The following is a 16622-nucleotide window of genomic DNA, read 5'->3' as shown; positions in this document are numbered from 1 at the left end:
TTTTTCTTTTTTTAATTATATTACATAGAGGGGTTTTGAGAAATTTTGGGTTCAAGTTCAAGTGTTTGTAAATGAAATTTTTTTGTGTTAGTTAATGGATATTTGGCAAAATAATTATATCTCAATGCATTTTACATTTTTTTGAAATTTAAGATACAATTCATGAATTTAGCAAGTGAGTGATTATTTATTATCTAATAGATTTAGACCAAAGTGATTATTTATTATTTAATGGATTTAGACCAAAGTAATTATGGAGGTTGAACCTTTCAAAGAAAAGAAATGGTAGAGAAATTGAAATGTTTACTTTTAAATTTTGTGAAGAAACGGTATATGTGAAATGGAGAAGTTTATATATCGGTTTGGTTGCTAAGCATTTGTTGAATAAAAGTGATGAGCATTGTTTTTCACAATGGTTCTTGCATTTGCATTAATGAGGAGGGGGTGTCCCTTTGGTGAGTAGGTGGGAGAGGTCTAGCGATGGAAGTGACCAATTAATATGGTTGTGGCATGATAGTTTGGGTGAGAATGTTATTCATGGGCATTTTTCTTTCATCGACTCATTTTCCACCTAGACAAAATTAGGGATCCTTAACCCAATTTTGTGTTCAAGCCATCACATGAACAAGTAGTAAAGTCAATGGTGGACTTTGCCACTTATCTACCTTATGGGTTAAACACATAATCAATTTACATTGGAGGATTCTAAAAGGCAGACAATTGAAGGAGGGTAATTATATGCCAAAACTATGTTTTGATATGAGAGGGAATTCGCAGATTATTTACAGAGTGTGATGGGAAAGACTATTATCTCCATCAACATTCACACTTTAACATAGTGAAGATTAACACTACCCCTTCCATTATTTTGATATCTGTCACTACCATCATAAACTAAAACAAATACAAAATTGTAGGGGGATTTGCATTATTTTCCTTGTTGGTGGATCAAATATGGCAATAAAGATGGGGTTGAGAGGGGGGCGATTATATCTCGAGAAAATTAAAATTGACAAGAAGGGAATGGGAAGCACCATACAAGTGTAATAAAAAGAAAGTCATGTATACATTTTGGGAATTTGTTACAAGGAAGAAGAGTAGGAGGTAGTTGGAGGTAAATGGCATCAGTATGCATGTTCAAATGCTTCTATCTTCTAGATGCGAAAAATATTTTCATATGAGGCAATGCCATTATTAATCATTCTTAATAAAAATCTCTACAAAAAATATTGCATAATTTTGAAAAGCTCCTCTTGGTTTTTTCCATAGGCACTAATGCAACTATCTTAAAATTCGATGAAATAGTCTCATCCTTATTATCATAGAATATGAGACAAAAATATATGGAGCGCTAAAACAAAGATGAATTGTATGTAAGAGGACTCTCCCAAACATAAATATAAATAAGTCCTCAAGTGGGAGATCAAAATCTCTAAGAAATTTCATAAATATATCTTGGAAATGTGGAAAAGAAGGGCATTACAAGAAAGGTTATAAAGCCAAAATTGCATAGAAAGGAAAGGGATTTAAATATGTTCCATCTATAGAATAAAAACCTCTTCGGATGAAGGAGGGGATGTTTACTTGGCTTCTTCAAGTACACAGGTAGATCGTGAGGCATGGTTGGTTGAATCAGAAACATCTTTTCATATGATTCCTCACAAAGAGTAATTTTATGAGTATGAAAGGTTCAATGGTGGTGATGTTTTGTTAGGAGAAAACTCGAGAACCAAAATAATAAGATAAGGAAAAATCAAGTTGAAACTCATTGATGTAAGGATTAGGACACTCCCTAGTGTTTTGCACATCCTATTATTAGCTAAAAAAATATTTATGTAAGCAAGATGAGCGATGTAGGTGTAAAAATAATGTTTGAAAAGGATACATGAAAAATGGTTTAAGGAGAAATGATATTGTGAGGGGAGTTTGGATTAGAACTCTGTATAATCTATTTGGAAGCATTGCTAGTGTTGGGTGCAACAATTTTATTGTTCCTGAGGGTGAGTAAACGAAGGAAAAATTCTTGCAATTTCAGGACAAAAGACTATGTTGTGCGATCGAAGACTGGGATATATTAGAGACAAGGGCCTTCAATTACTGCATGGTAATGGTATGGTAGAAGGTATGTCTAATTACCATCTAGATTTTGATTTTTATGAACCTTGTTGATATGAGAATCATAATCGAGTGAGTTTCTCATATGGTGTTAAGAGGGCAAAGGGAATACTAGCGTGATTTCACGTTGATGTGTTTGGACCAGTCCCAATTCCATCATCAGGTAAATATGTGTACTACATCTCATTTTTAGATGACTTCTTAAGTAATACATGGATATATTTCCTCAGGAAGAAATATGAAGTCTTTTACAAATTTAAAGAATTTAAGGCTTTGATGGAGAATCAGATAGAGAAGAAAATAAAGGTGTTGAGGATGGATAATGGTGGAGAGTTCCATGGGAATAAATTTAAATAGTTTTGAAAAAAGTGTGGTATAACACAACAAAAGAATACCCCATACACACTTCAAAATAATGGATTTGTATAAAGGATGAACAAGGTGTTGATGGGAAAGAGTAAGGAGCATGCTCAATGGTTTTGGGTTAGGAAAAGAATTATGGGAAAAGGAAATGGATATTGCAAGTTACTTAGTAAATAAATCACCCTCATTAGTGTTGGATGGTAAGACTACACATGAGGTAAGGACTCGTAAGAGACTATCTCTCACACATCGTAGTGTTATTCAACTGTGATACATATGTACATGTTCCAAAGAAAAACAAAACTAAGTTGGATAACAAAGCTAAAAGGTGGATCATTATTAGTTATAAACATGGTTTAAAAGGTTACAAGCTTTGGAACTCATAAACAAAAAAGGTTGTGTACAAACAAGAAGGGGTATTTAGAGAAGTGAAAGATATTATCAAATAGGAAGTCCTACCAAGGGAGAAAAAAAACATAAGAGATAGAGTTTGAATTAGAGGATGATGATTCAGACTCTGTGGAAGAACATGAATCGAAATAAGATGAACCACATACTCATATTTTGAGGAGATCGTTTCGGCAAAGAAGTTAGCCATAAAGGTATACTCTAACTAATTTCCATTCGAATTTTTCTTTGCTTATTAATGATAATGATATGAGAAATGATAGGGAAGCAATGGATTTAGAAGATGGAAAACTTTAAAAAATTCCATGGTTGAAGAAACCGAGGCCTTGGACAAGAATGAGGCTTGGGATATGTTGTCGCTTCGACAAACACCCTCCAAAAAATTTGCTTACCCTTGAATTCTGGAGCATTCTATGGATCTTGTGATCGGTCATTCCATAGTCACTTCTTGGCTGATCAATGCTTTGTTATGTTTTTTAGCTTGCTTCTAGATCATAAGTGTCGAAGTCACCTACTCACACATGCTTAGTCTATAATGCATTCATGAAATCATTCCTTCATGCAAGCTTTAATAGGTGTGCTACAATCCACTAAGAAAATGCTTGTTCAATGTTCAACCTATGTTCGCAGTCAGTACACACTATCGTTAACAGTCTGTCACTTTGTTTGCGATCATACTTCTATGTCAATGATTTTATTCAATTGGCCCTTTTACGCACTTTCATCTTCGCAAGTGTCATTTTCACACTTATGACTATCGATTTTGCTTGCATTCAATTTAATTATATTCATCCTAGCATGTGTTGTTTTCACCATCATTCACATATCACAAGTGTTGTTTGCACTTTTCTTGTCATATCACAAGGATCGTCTTTTGGTGTGGGAATTGCCAATTATCGCGTAAAGTGGAGTTTTGGCTTATTTCAAGGGGCAATGTTCGTGAGAATGAATTCTTCTTATCATGAGGACATGTTTCAAACTAATTTCCAAAGTTTTAAGCATTTTTGCTAATCTAATTTAGAATATTGGTTTGTAGTGCTAAGATCTTTCTCATATTATAAACAAAATGCTTTCGTTATGCTTAAGGATCATTAATTTTTACAAGTGAAATGAAGAGTTTTTATGTTAATTTTATGAGCAATTTAACATAAACCAGAAAATGAATAGTAACATAAACATGTACAGAACATCATCAAAAACACATTACAACAAGCACATGATAAAGGAGTTCACCCTCCTAGGCTACATCTCCTTGGTACAACTTCCAGTGGCTTGGGCCTCTATATTATGCTCAAAAGTGTAAAAAGTTATGTTTGCAATGCTCAAATGCTTCTGAAACCTGCTCCAATCAGTCCAAGATGTTAAAAAATGGTTATCTAGCCTCTTTTTGCATCCAATTTGGTGGAAAACTAAAGAAGTTATGACTTCTCCTAGTTCTCCCACTATTTGTTCTGCAAATTGCTCCACATTCGACAAGAACCCACCCAAAAATCCGCTAACCAAGTGAGAATTTTGCCACGCAGCGAGCCATAACCCATCGGCACCGATTGTCCATCGCAATTTGCAATCGGCGGAGTCCTGCGAGCTTATGGTCTGTGAATATGGTGGGAAATTTGCGATTGCAATTCGATGGATCCAACGGACCATTAAATTGCAGCCTATAGTCGCATCGCATCCAGGGAACCTATCACATTTCATAATCGGTGAAGTACTGGGATCTTGGTTATTTGGCACTTTACATTGTGCTGCGATTTGTGGTTGCGAGATCACATCATAGCCTGGTACCTGCCGGGGGCCAATTTTGTAACACCGACCCTTCATCGATCTACGATTGCGATCCATTGCATTGCGCCTCCGGTTGATTCTTGAAGGCCTTCCCGCCTACTTTATCGCATCACAACCCTTCCCTGCTCAGGGGCTGACTTTTAACGCTGACCTACCTATGATTGTGATTTGCGACATGAGAGGGCCAATGGCAGCTTTCCACTTGGCATCTCTTCATTCGCTGAAGGACCTTGCCACATCATCCAATCATGCCATGTGTCCAAGTCAAACATGAACTTTTCCTTGCTCTAACTTCTGCATATGAGCTCGGATTAGAGTGTTGTTGGAATAAGAATGACGAGCTCTTCAATCTGAAGCTAAGTTTAACAAGATTCTAACACTTTGATTTTTTAGCCTAATTTTGAGCACCTGATCACTCCTCCCCACTTGAAGCCTTTTGGACCTCAAAAGGATCACTTTCAATTGTTCAGCAGGTGAGGGTATAGTTCCCTCACCTTTCCAACCGCTATCCATTTGGCTTTTGAATGAATTGTACCCTTGAGCCCCACTCAAAGAGAGTCGATACTTCCCCTTTTTGTTGTCCTTGTTCTTCTATCAAGTATAATGTCTTGCTGAAGCACATCAAGTAATTCCAGAGAAAAGTCTTCAATAAATGGAATTTGAATATTCTCTCCTTGATCTTCAATCTAAGGAGGCTCATACAACCTTAAATTCTCAACATTAACAACAACATAAATTTTCATATATGAAGGCACATCCAACCTGAAGGCATTGTTACCAATCTTTTCCAAAATTCTGAATGGACCATACTTAATTGGTTTTAGCTTTTTACCTTCTCCTTGGAGCATCTCTTTGCTAATTTGAAGCCAAACTTCATCATCAACTTGGAATTTGTGATCTTGACAATGCTTTTCGTGCCTTCATTTGTACTTGCCTTGGTTTTCTCAAGTTGTTCTTGAACCTTTTGGTGTACTAATTGTATTTGTTCAATGAACTTTCTTGCTTTGTCTATATCGCTATGACCTTCAATAACAACATCTTTTCAAAAAATAAAATCCAAATGAGATTTAGGCAAGTATCCCATGCATGCCTCAAATGGCGAAGTTTGAGTGGAAGAGTGCTTGGCTCGATTGCAAGCATGTTGAATATAGTGCAATTGTTCATCCATAACTTAGGATGCTTGCTACAATATCCACAAAGAAGATATATCATTGTTTTTTTCACTACCTTTGTTTGACCATTTTTTTGTGGATGAAAGTTTATACTCTTTTTCAATTTCGTGTCCATGAATCCCCACAAGTTTGACCAAAAATTCCCCACAAAGCAAGAATCTCGATCACTAACAATGGATGTAGGTAATCCAAAATGCACCCAAACATTCTGAAAGAATAACTGAGTAGTTTGTTCAGCTGTAACTTGCTTTTTACATGGCATCAAAATACACATTTTGTTGAACCTATCCACAACTACATACAAATAATCATGACCTCTTTTTGATAATGGAATACCTCCTACAAAATCCATAGAAACACTCTCCCATGGTCGTGAAGGAACCGGAAGTGGTGTGTACAATCCTAACTTCCTATTACTAGGCTTACTGATTGCACATAATGAAAATCCCTTAATAAAATGAGACACAATTTCAAGCATACGAGGCCAATAACAATACCTCTGTAGATGTGCCATTGTTTTACTTACACTGAAATGACCAACAATAAGAGAAGTATGTGCCTCTCTTATGATGTTAACTCTTTCTCCCTGCGGAATACAAAGCTTGCTAAGATGGTACAATAAGTTATCATGCAAATGATAATCCAATTCCTGTACTTGGTTACCTTGACTCAAACTTGCATAAACATCTTGAAATTCATTATCTAATGCATATTGCTCAATATAACTTTCATGTAAAACAAAATTATGCTTGAGTAAAGTAGTTGCACTAACAATCGGCCTAGAAAGCATATCAACAAATTTATTGTAGATACCTTTCTTATACCTAATTACCAAATGGAATTTTTGAGTGAAACCCATCCATTGGAAGTGCCTTGATTGCTGCAACTTTGATTGAGATTGCAAATATTACAATGGTTGATGATCAGTGTGAATGACTTTTTCCCTACCCATCAGGTAGTGTTTCCATTTTTTGACACTTTGCACCAATGCATACAATTCCTTGTCATATGCAGGATAATTAATCACTGCACCATTACAAGTTTATGGATGAAAACAGATAGGCTTACCATATTGCATGAGGACTGCACCCATAACATAGTCACTAGCATCTATTTAAATCTCAAATGACGGTCTCAAGTCTGGAAGTGCGAGTACGGGAGTTGTATTGATCTTTTCCTTTAACGCATCAAAGGAATTTTGTTGTTTGCCTCCCCACTGAAAACCCTTTTTCACTTTAGTCAACACATGAAAAGGGGCTGCTATAAGAGAGAAATTAGCAATGAATTTCCTCCAATATTGGGATGCTCCTAGAAACTTCTTACCTATGTAACTGTCTTGGGCCTTAGCCAATTTACAATGACATCAACCTTGGAGGGATCTATTTTTCAACTCACCTCCTCCAACAATATGACCCAAGTAAACTAAAGAAGTCTTTCCAAACTCGAACTTTGACATCTTCATATACAATTGTTCTTTTTTCAAGACATCAAGTACTTTTCTTACATGCATGACATGTTCATCATGGGATTTGCTAAAAATTAAGATGTCATCTAAGTAGACTATGAAAAATTCATCAAGAAATGGACTCAAGCCATCATTCATCACACAAATGAATGTAGCAGGAGCATTACATAAACCAAACGACATAACTAGCCATTTAAACAAACCCTATTTTGTTTTGAACATTGTCTTCCAAATGTATCCTTCAACTATTCTAATTTGATGGTAGCCACTTATTAAGTCCAGCATAGTAAAATACTTTGCATCTTTCAATTGATCAAGTAGATCATCTATTCTGGGCAGTGGGTAATTGTTCTTTACCGTAATTTTGTTCAATGCACGGAAGTCCACACACATGCGCCATGTTCCATCCTTTTTTGGCACCAAGACAATAGGTGAACCACAAGGCAAGGAAGATGGTCCAATGATCCATTTATTCAACAAATCTTGGATTTTCATCTTAATTTTTGTGCTTTCCATCACTGACATCATGTACATGCCAATGTTAGGAAGAGGACAATATTGTTGTATCTAGTGTTGGATTCCTCTCTTGGGAGGTAATCCCTTTGGTTCCTGAAACATTTCATCATATTGGTTAACTACGTCAACCAATTCAGATTTCAAATTCAAATCACAACCTTTAAAAGCTTCATTATCAACATCATTTTTGGGTTTGATCATGAGAAGCACAAAATTATTGCTCGAATTCACTAGTCTTTTCACTTGCCCTGCATTAACAAGCGAAATATTTGTTTTCTTGTTGTGAGCTCTCACAATATATTCTACTCCATTTTTGAATAAATGATATTTATTTTCATGTCGATGGAAGATAGCTTTTATGTCATAAAGGTACGGGCTGCCCAAAACGATGCCACAAATATCTAATGGCACAACGTCAAGCTCCACTTCATCTATGAATTTTGCAGTGATAGCAAATTTCAATTTATACTTTCTCGTAACCTACAATTGTGCATTGTCACATACCCATCCAAGTGGATACGGTGTATGATGTGGAATATTTTCCAGGTTTAAACTCTTGGCAATGTTTTCAGAGATAAGATTATGTTTTGAAACAGGCTCACAAAAAGATAGAAAAGATAGATGAACGCCTTATAAATCAGCTCTTTGAGGGGGCAACCTCCTTTACATTACACAAATGAACAATTCTTGGATGATACAAATGACAAGACCTCCTTTCTGTATATAGGAGTCTAAGGGGTCATAATATAATCAGAGCTGACACAACAATAATAATGTAAGGGCACAATAATAACAATAGTGGGCTTCTATGGGGCACAATAATAATAATATGGGGACTACACGGGCACAACAATATAATAAGGGGGTTGTACTAATAACAATAGGGGGCTACACTAGTTGTATAGGGACCTAACATATTAGCTTGAGAGCCGTTATCGAACAATGTATCAATCTTGTTATGTTTTGAGATCACCTTTATCTGAAACAATTCTATTCTCCTCTTTTAATTTGGAGTTTCATTTTGCGAGCCTGAAGAAATAGTGCTAGCAATGGATTCTTTTCCTTTTAACCCCATGGTTTTGATTTTAGTTTCATCACTTGAATCGAATCCCAAATCCTGTTGAGTGGTTGAAGTTGTCTTTTGTTTTCCCTTGTTGTTGTATTTCTTTGGTTTCATTTTGGGATGAAGATTCCAATAGTGAGCTTCATCATGACCCTCTCTGGAACAATTTTTACAAATTGTTTTCTCTCCTTATTTTTTGATAGACTCATTTTTCTTTTCCTTTCCTTTGAAAGCATTTTCTTTTCCCTTACTCTTAAATGGATTTTTACTACCTTCTTTTGGGGTGTTTTTCCCTCTTGCCTCAAGATGAGTGGCTTGCACACACACATTGTCTAGATTATTGGGATTAAACATTAAGATAGTATGCCTAAGGTAATTGTGTAAACCCCCTATGTACTTCAATAAAGTGTCTTGTGACTGCAAATATACAGATAATATCAGAGACATTTTTCTGAATTCTTGGGTGTAATCTTGCACATTTTGACCTTTAAGTTGTTTAAAGTTCTGTCAATTCATAATGCCTTTCTACATATAAGCTAGAGGGTAGAATTGTCTCTTAATTGCAACTGTTATCACTCAGGTTGTTCCCAAAAGTTGTAAGAAAGGGAATATTGTTGGCATTATGATTCAAGTGTTGTCCTTGATGGCAACTCACTCAGAGGTTGGTACAGGTGATGGCAACTTAATCAGAGGACAGATCTTAGTACAGCTTGGCAAGAAAGTTCATACACGCAGGTTCGTTAAGCCCAAGACGCGTGTACACGCAGGTTGGCTTCAGCAAAAGCGCGTGTATGTGGAAAAGTACCTTTGGTCCATGGCGGTTAGTCCTTGGAAGTTGTGCCTATGGTTTCGGACCATTGTGTCTCGACGGGCGTGTCGATCCCTAGTTTTGAAGTTGATGGTATTGTGTTACTATGGTTTTGGCTCTTGGTATTGAACAAGGCCTAAGGCTATATAAGGAGAAGATCATTAGGCCAAAAGAGGGTGAGTATGAGTGATGAAGATCTGAGGAAGTGTGAGATCCAAGTGCTGGTTATGGGTTGGTGATCTGAACCAAGGTTTCACTCATGTGGAGGATGATGAATGATGGAACGAGATCTCAAGGGTTGGAATGATTATCTTCATATGGTTTGACTCTGGATAGACTAGATCTACTGACGCATGTTTATTATTATGATCTGGGTATGCTTTGATGTCTGATATAGCTACAGAGTTTTAAGGTTGAATTTACAGATCTGTACGCGGGTTGGTTTTGGTAAAAGAGCGTATACACGCAGGTTGGGATCATCCAAGTAGCGTATACAATGTGAAGTATGATATTTGAATATGGAGCTGGATCTGGTTATTGCTATGTTGTCTGGTTGTTGTTGACAGGGTTACAGTGATTCAGAATTGGGTGTTTCAGTGATTGATGATGCAAGTTGTACTACAATGATGATTGTCTTATGGATCCAGTATGAAAATGTATGAAACGTGGTCCCGGGTAGATCGTAGGCCGGCACCTACGTACTGGTAAACATATCAGCCAGTACAAGAGCCAGGGGGTTGTAGCTCCCTTCCACTAGCAGCTGGAAAACGAGTAAAGAAGCATTTTGTAGGTAGGCACCTACGTACTAGTAAATGGATCGGCTAGTACAAAAGCTAAGAGGGTTGTAGCCCTCTGCAGGTTGTAGCCTGCGTACTGGTAAAGGACTGCACCAGTACATTGTAAAAGAAGTTTCTCATTAAAGAAGAAAGAGACAAATTGCAGCAGGTGGTTTTCACCCACATTGGGTTTCCACCTTATATCATGGTGTTCATGTGTGTGGCTTTTGTGTGATGATCTGTTCTGTTATACTGCACCTGTTTACTGTTAATATGCTTAATAATATTCTGATGCATTTACTGAAGATAAGATTAACTGAATCATAAGATCTCTGCATATACGCTAGTTGCTTTAGACACAGTCGCGTGTACACGCGGGTTCACTTAACTGAAGTCGCGTATATGTTTCTGAGCATGAAATTGAAAAGGTTTTACTGATCTGATAATACTGATTCACCCCCCCCCTCTCAGTATTATTTCCAACAATTGGTATCAGAGCAGGTCCTTCAGAGAAGCTTGATCGCTTGAAGGAGATTCGTAGAACAATGGGGAAGAAAGCACGTCAGAAGAAGAAGACAGCTCAAAGGAACAATGACAACCTGTCGTTGAGTGGAAGCAAGTATTCAGATCCTGAAGCACCTCAGATTGAAGATGGACAAGCAAATGAAGCATCAGATCAAATCATAGATCAACAAGATCTACCTAGCAAAAGGGAGAATGCCCTCAAAGAAGAAATCATCAGATTAGAAGATCAGTTGGAATGTGCCTCCAGAATTCGAGAAATGTTGCTAGCACTGAATAAAGAGCAAGAAAACGAGATCCTCAAACTAAGGCATCAGTTGGATGAAGGAAGGAAAGCTGAAGAGACCTTGAAGAAGCAATGTCTTGAAAAAGAAGAACAACATCAAGTTGAGGTAAATATCTTGAAAAGCAAATTAGAAGAAAAGGATAAGCTTTTACGATTTCAAGATAGCTCTAAAGTCTTGGATAATATTCTTAGTAGTCAAAGATCTCCTGCTATCAAGACTGGTCTTGGTTTTCATGAATATGTTAAAGGTGAATCTAGTTCACAAAGTGAGGCAAGAAACTCTAATGAGAAATCTGAAATGCCCAACAAGGAACAACCAAGGAAAGAAATTCCTCAAGGAAGATTCTCTACTCTTAACTATGGACGTGATAGACGATTATTTCCTCCACTGAATAATGTTGAATGTTATGTATGTCATAATCTTGGACATGTTGCAGCCATATGTAGAAGAAGAAGGTTTCAAGACCATCATGCAGAAAGATAATCACATTCAAGGTACTTTAATGGATATTGCTTTTCTTGCAATATGTTTGGCCACAAAGCTGCTGATTGCTACAGGAGGAATATGAAACATGTAAGATGCTATGCATGTAACAAGTTTGGACATAAAGCAAGAGATTGCAGGAACAAAGCTCATGATAAGAAGAAATCATCAACATGCTTGAAGATATGGAAGAAGAAGGAAGTTCAGTCAGAAAAATATGGCACAACACAGGGTACTCAGCACAGCACAGACATAACAGACTCAGGGGGAGCTGAAGGTGTAAAACTTCAGTATTCTAATTCTCATACGCAAGTTTCATGAAGGAAAGGTGCGTATATACGCGAGTTTCACACTGCAAAGTCGCGTATATGTCAGTTTGTGAAAAAGCAGTGGAGACAGACTCAAAAAAAAAGGGGTCTGATATAATCCAGTCCAGTATATGCTCTATTGGTTAACAGTTACAGTCTGCTGAGGATGTTTGGAAATGTTTTGATACTTGTTAAAAGGGTTTAATCCTAACTTGATGATGATGAGATCTTGATGCTTATTTCTGATGTATGCATGATCAGATCTAACTACAGATGGCACACGCTCAGGGGGAGCATATACTTCAAATAATGCATTGTTGGCATTATGGTTAGAAGTTGTTGATAAAGTCCATGAAGCTAAATGATACATCTTGTTGTTTGATCAAAGGAATGGTATTGCAGGTTGATGGTACAATGATAGTCATGGTCTTGAATGAATTGTTGGTCTTAGAACTTGCATCTACTCAGGGGGAGCATGGATGGATTGATACAACTAGGAGCCAAATCAGAAATTTCAGCATGTACTCAGGGGAAGCATGGACAGATCGGTACACTTTGGCATATACAAAGGGGGAGCATATTTGGAGATTTCAGCATGTACTCAGGGGGAGTATGGACAACAGTATGGACAGTAGAAGGTATACCAAAGAAGGGAATATCTTGGTACGCCCTTTGCCCTTGATGTCAAAGGGGGAGAGTGACTTGGTGTGGTGGTTGCCATCAAGTCCAAAGGGGGAGATTGTTGGCATTATGATTCAAGTGTTGTCCTTGATGGCAACTCACTCAGAGGTTGGTACAGGTGCTCAGAGGTTGGTACAGGTGATGGCAACTTAATCAGAGGACAGATCTTAGTACATCTTGGCAAGAAAGTTCATACACGCAGGTTCGTTAAGCCCAAGTCGCGTGTACACGCAGGTTGGATTCAGCAAAAGCGCGTGTATGTGGAAAAGTACCTTTGGTCCATGGCGGTTAGTCCTTGGAAGTTGTGCCTATGGTTTCGGACCATTGTGTCTCGACGGGCGTGTCGATCCCTAGTTTTGAAGTTGATGGTATTGTGTTACTATGGTTTTGGCTCTTGGTATTGAACAAGGCCTAAGGCTATATAAGGAGAAGATCATTAGGCCAAAAGAGGGTGAGTATGAGTGATGAAGATCTGAGGAAGTGTGAGATCCAAGTGCTGGTTATGGGTTGGTGATCTGAACCAAGGTTTCACTCATGTGGAGGATGATGAATGATGGAACGAGATCTCAAGGGTTGGAATGATTATCTTCATATGGTTTGACTCTGTTTAGACTAGATCTACTGACGCATGTTTATTATTATGATCTGGGTATGCTTTGATGTTTGATATAGCTACAGAGTTTTAAGGTTGAATTTACAGATCTGTACGCGGGTTGGTTTTGGTAAAAGAGCGTATACACGCAGGTTGGGATCATCCAAGTAGCGTATACAATGTGAAGTATGATATTTGAATATGGAGCTGGATCTGGTTATTGCTATGTTGTCTGGTTGTTGTTGACAGGGTTACAGTGATTCAGAATTGGGTGTTTCAGTGATTGATGATGCAGGTTGTACTACAATGATGATTGTCTTATGGATCCAGTATGAAAATGTATGAAACGTGGTCCCAGGTAGATCGTAGGCCGGCACCTACGTACTGGTAAACATATCAGCCAGTACAAGAGCCAGGGGGTTGTAGCTCCCTTCCACTAGCAGCTGGAAAACGAGTAAAGAAGCATTTTGTAGGTAGGCACCTACGTACTAGTAAATGGATCGGCTAGTACAAAAGCTAAGAGGGTTGTAGCCCTCTGCAGGTTGTAGCCTGCGTGCTGGTAAAGGACTGCACCAGTACATTGTAAAAGAAGTTTCTCATTAAAGAAGAAAGAGACAAATTGCAGCAGGTGGTTTTCACCCACATTGGGTTTCCACCTTATATCATGGTGTTCATGTGTGTGGCTTTTGTGTGATGATCTGTTCTGTTACACTGCACCTGTTTACTGTTAATATGCTTAATAATATTCTGATGCATTTACTGAAGATAAGATTAACTGAATCATAAGATCTCTGCATATACGCTAGTTGCTTTAGACACAGTCGCGTGTACACGCGGGTTCACTTAACTGAAGTCGCGTATATGTTTCTGAGCATGAAATTGAAAAGGTTTTACTGATCTGATAATACTGATTCACCCCCCCCCCCCCCCCCCCCCCCTCAGTATTATTTCGAACAAATACGGCCGAGGTAACCACAGACCAATCTTTTAGATATAGATTCTAGCCAATCTGCATCCAGAGAGGGTTCTCTCTTTATGATTTATCTTTGTTTTTAAAGGTGTTAGGCTAGTTATGAAGTTCAAGGGTTTTGTTTTGAGTTTGGGTGATGAGATTCAACAAAACAGTGAGGTAAAACAGAGTAGTTCAGTCCATTGGGCATGATGGAGTCAAAGAAGGTGGTTTTCTAGATTAGGTTTCTTACAGAGAATGGCATCACAGAGCAAGGTAGTCAAACATGGAACAAATAAAAGAGCTGAAAATAGATGGAATGGGCTCAAATGGGTGAAGGGCAATTAGGAATCCTTCAACATATTGAAAGAGGGAAAATGGATGCTTACTGACAAAGAGCAGTTAAGAATTCTTTATCAAATAATAAATATGAGAGAATCAGGAAACATGAGCAATTAAGAATTCATTGTTTATTCTCATTTTGAAGAAAACACAGAGAATAATAAAGACTGAAACAGAGTGCAGTTAAGCAAATTCTGAAATAATCTTTCTCTTTATCATTCAGATCATGAAACATAGATGACATAATAGACAAGAAAATTGTAAAACATAAGATATAGGGGACTTATTGATCGAGAGTTTGATTCAAGAATTCTGTGATAAGTCCTCTGCATCAATATTTCATCCAGTAGGCCAAACAACAGTTTGTTTCCAACAGCTCTTATTCCAAAAGTTTCAATATTACAGCGAAGTCTAAGGAAATCTACACACAAACAACCTCTTCAAAACTCTGATGAAGCGGGTATTTATACAACAGAATATGTACAACAAAATATCTCATCACAACTGTGAGATAATATCTAGATTTTAACCTAAAGTAATTTACAAGCAAAGTAGAAACAACTAACTTATGTTGTGCTGGAGGCAAGCCTTTAGGGTTCGGCTTGCAGTTGTCCTGTAGTAGCTCTGTGCCGACTATTTGTATTAACTGCTCTTTAATTCTGATATGATTTTCTTCAATGCCGACCTGATACTCTTTAATACTGATATGACAGTCTTCAATTCTGATCTAATACACTTTAATGCTCCTCGAATGCTCTTTGACTTGTTTTGATCCTCTTTAATGTTGAACCGACCCTGCTCACCATTGTCTGGCAAAATAGAACTGCTGACGTGCCTTCACACCGCCTTTCCTGTGGAAAATTCATGTCTCTGCAGGCTTCCACTGTTTAGGGTAGCAAGTAACCCCGTTTATCTCTGTTTCCCTCTTCTGCGAGCTCAAAAATCCTTTGGTGCTGGTTCAACTGTGTTAAAAGAGGAAGAAAATGTATTGTGCAGGTTGGTTGAGGCCGCGAGCTCGTTGATGGAGCTTTTTTGATGAAGAGACGGTCGGAAAACTGGAGCTGAGTCAGTCGTTTGTTGTGCCCGGAACACCTTTGCAGAAAAAATATAACAAAAATGAAACTTTTCCCCTTTATTCGACAAAAATAATTTTTGGAGGGAAATTTTGGTTTCAAGGATGGATGACGTCAGCGGGAGTACAGGAAATACAACGTGGCGGTGATGTGGCGGTGACGTGGCAAGTGACGTCAGCAAAGGACAACTGACATCATCAGGGGGGAGGGTGGTAAATGGTTTTGCTCGCACCACTTTTGGGCTCGGGTGGTTTCCAGCGGAGGGGTAGCGAACATAGCGAGCGGGCGACGAGTGTCCACAGTACGGGGTCAAAACCACCGTTTCCCCAGGAGTTAAACAACGGCAGACGGGGGGGTCGCGAAATGAATATCGGCCGTCGGATGCATAGGAGCAGATCGGACAGCGGACGCTTATAGGAGATGGCGGATGGTTAACACTGCGGGCCTAATGCAATAAATTAAAGTTTTTAAATGCATCGGGAGCGATTTTATTGGTTCTCAGGGTTAGGTTAGGTTATTTAATTAACCCAGGTGGTTAATTAATTCCATTATTTGCATGCGGGGGGGCTATGGTTCCTAACAGGTTTCAAATAAACCTGCTAATCCATATTTAAACAACGTTTTATCAGTTTTATGGTTATGATAAACCGGGGCAGGAATATTAAAATATGGGGGTCTTTGTTATATACATAATACAGGATAGGGTAACTTTATAGGGATTTACATAATAAGGTTAACAGTTAATATGAAAATGATTTGAAAAATGAGCGTTAAGCCAATTTTTGAAGCTTTCACATTAAAACTTAGGCTAGAAAGGGGAAAGGGGTTTATATAAGAAATATGGCTATTCTCCTAAGTAAAACAGATTTTCACTTAGGCAATCATTTTTGAGATGGAATGAGATGAGTGATATT

Source organism: Pinus tabuliformis, chromosome 1_1 (genome assembly GCF_031772625.1).
Source record: "Pinus tabuliformis cultivar Carrire ecotype Pingquan chromosome 1_1, CPIR1, whole genome shotgun sequence".
NCBI classification, from domain to species: domain Eukaryota; kingdom Viridiplantae; phylum Streptophyta; class Pinopsida; order Pinales; family Pinaceae; genus Pinus; species Pinus tabuliformis.
The sequence above is the reverse complement of the archived record's forward strand: the minus strand, read 5'-3'. Positions refer to the sequence as shown.